This window comes from Piliocolobus tephrosceles, chromosome 4, assembly GCF_002776525.5.
Source record: "Piliocolobus tephrosceles isolate RC106 chromosome 4, ASM277652v3, whole genome shotgun sequence".
Taxonomy (NCBI): Eukaryota; Metazoa; Chordata; class Mammalia; order Primates; family Cercopithecidae; genus Piliocolobus; species Piliocolobus tephrosceles.
This window is the reverse complement of record NC_045437.1, coordinates 155,201,131-155,204,187: the sequence shown is the minus strand read 5'-3', so window position 1 is coordinate 155,204,187 and position 3,057 is coordinate 155,201,131. Positions and strand designations below refer to the sequence as shown.

General features: G+C 29.9%; 1 protein-coding gene across 1 annotated transcript in view; it reads left to right on the top strand.

The window, feature by feature from the left end:
• SEC24A (SEC24 homolog A, COPII coat complex component) overlaps window positions 1-3,057 on the top strand; it is a 90,996-nt gene that overhangs the window by 28,664 nt on the left and 59,275 nt on the right. The window lies entirely within an intron of this gene.

Sequence of the window (3,057 nt, the reverse complement as noted above, 5' to 3'; positions counted from 1 at the left end):
GAATTGCTTGGGTCCAGGAGTTCAAGACCAGCCTAGTCCTGGCTACTCGGGAGGTTAGGGTGGGAGGATCACTTGAGCCTGGGAGGTTGAGGCTGCAGTGAGACATGATCATACTACTGTACTTCAGCCTGGGTGACAGAGTGAGACCCTGTATCCAAAAAAAAAAGTTATTTCAAAAGAGAAAAGAAGCTGATCTATCTTTGTCCTAAAGCTCTGTGGCCACATACTCTTGAGGATTGCTGACTTTCCCACAAGACCTTCTTTTGGTGATAGGATTTTTTTGGTGGTGATAGAATTTTATTGCCTGCATTTATTTTTTTATTTTTATTTTTTTAAAGAAGCAGAGTGTTAACTATGTTGCCCAGCATTGGGTATGCTATCCTTCTCTTTAAAAAAATAGATAAAGGCCAGGTGCAGTGGCTCACACCTGTAATCCCAGGACTTTGGGAGGCTGAGGCGGGCAGATCACCTGATTTGAGGAGTTCAAGACCAGCCTGGCCAACGTGGTAAAACTAATCTCTACCAGAAATAGAAAATTTAGCCGAGCATGGTGACACACATCTATAATTCCAGCTACTGGGGAGGCTGAGGCAAGGGAATTGCTTGAACCTGGGAGGTGGGAGGTGGAGGTTGCATTAAGCCAAGATCCCACACTGCACTCCAACCTGGGCGATAGAGTGAGACTGTCTCTGTGGACTTATTTCCTTTCACCCTAGAGAAAAGGCATGGAACAATTTCTACATAAAAATGTTTCTTAAATTACTGGCTTAAGGAACATGATGAAGTATATCACTTATTATATACTCAATACAATGTAAAAATGGGATATCCATATAATACTGATGGTATATCTTTTTTTTGCCTAAAAAGTAAATAACTAAATTTATTTATAAACATAAATGCATATTCTCTATAGAATAGAGAATAGAATAGAATAGAGAATAGAATAGGATCTAGAAAAGAATAGAATAGAGACTAGAATAGAATAGAATAGAGAATAGAATAGAATGAAATAGAGAATAGAATAGAATAGAGAATAGAATAGAATGGAAAAGAGAATGGAATAGAATGGAATAGAACACAGAATAGAATAGAATAGAATAGAGATTAGAATAGAATAGAATTGAATAGAGAATAGAGTAGAGAACAGAATAGAACAGAATCTAGAATAGAATAGAATAGCGAATAGAATAGAGAATAGAATAGATTAGAGAATAGAATAGAATAGAGATTGAGAATAGAATAGAATAGAATCTAGAATAGAATCGAGAATAGAATAGAGAATAGAATAGAATATAAGAGAATAGAAGAGAATCGAATACAATATAGAATAAAATAAAATACAGAATAGAATAGAGAATAGAAGAGAATAGAGAATAGAATCGAATAGAGAATAAAATAGCATAGAATAGAATAGAGAATAGAATAGAACATCCAATAGAATAGAGAATAGAATAGAATTGAGGAAAGAATAGAGAATAGAATAGAATAGAGAATAGAATAGAAGAGATTAGAGAACAGAATAGAATAGAGAATAGAATAGAATAGAGAATACAATAGAATAGAATAGAGAACAGAATACAATAGAGAATAGAATAGAATAGAGAATACAATAGAATAGAATAGAGAACAGAATGGAATAGAGAATAGAATAGAATAGACAATAGAATAGAATAGAGTACAATAGAATAGAGAATAGAATAGAATAGAGAATAGAAAAGAATAGAGAATAGAATAGAATAGAATCTAGAATAGATAGAATACAGAATACAATAGAATAGAATGGAGAATAGAATAGAATATAATAGAGAATACAATAGAATGGAATAGAATAGAGAATAGAATAGAATAGAATAGAATTTAGAATAGAATAGAGAATAGAACAGAAAATATAGTAGAATAGAATAGAATAGAGAATAGAAGAGAAGAGAGAATAGAATAGAATCTAGAATAGAATAGAATGGAGAATAGAATAGAGAATACAATAGAATGGAAGAGAATAGAGAATAGAATAGAATAGAGAATAGAATAGAGAATAGAATAGAATAGAGAATAGAATAGAATAGAGAATAGAATAGAATACAATAGAATAAAAAAGATAATAGAATAGAATAGAGACTAGAATAGAATACAGAATTGAATAGAATAGAGAATAGAATAGAAAAGAATAGAGAATGGAATAGAATAGAGAATAGAACCGAATAGAATAGAATAGAGAATAGAATAGAATAGAGAATAGAATAGAATAGAATAGAGAATAGAATAGAATAGAGAATAGACTAGAATAGAATAGAGAATAGAATAGAATAGAGAATAGAATAGAATAGAATAGAGACTAGAATAGAGTATAATACAGAATAGAATAGAATAGAGAATAAAATAGAATACAGAGGAGATTAGAATAGAATAGAGAAGAGAATAGAATAGAGAATAGAATAGAATGCAATAAAATAGAGAATAGAATAAAGAATAGAGTAGAATAGAGAACAGAATAGAATAGAGAACAGAATAGAACAGAATCTAGAATCCAGAATAGAAAAGAATAGAGAATAGAATAGAATAAAGAATAGAATAGAATAGAGAATACGATAGAATGGAATAGACAATAGAATAGAATAGACATTAGAATAGAATAGAGAATAGAATAGAAAATAGAATAGAATAGAGAATAGAATACACTAGAGAACAGAATAGAATAGAATAGAGAATAGAATAGAGAATAGAATAGAATAGAGAATGGAACAGAATAGAATAGAATAGAGAACAGAATAGAATAGATTCTAGAATAGAATAGAATAGAATAGGGAATAGAATGGAGTGGAATAGAATAGAGAATAAAATAGAATAGAGAATAGAATAGAATAAAGTATAGAATAGAATACAGAATAGAATAAAAGAAAATAGAGAATAGAATAGAATGCAGAATAGAATAGAGAATAGAATACAATAGAATAGAGAATAGAATAGAATAGAGAATAGAATAGAATACATTAGAATAGAGAACGGAATAGAATAGAGAATAGAATAGAATACAGAATAGAATAGAATACAATAGAA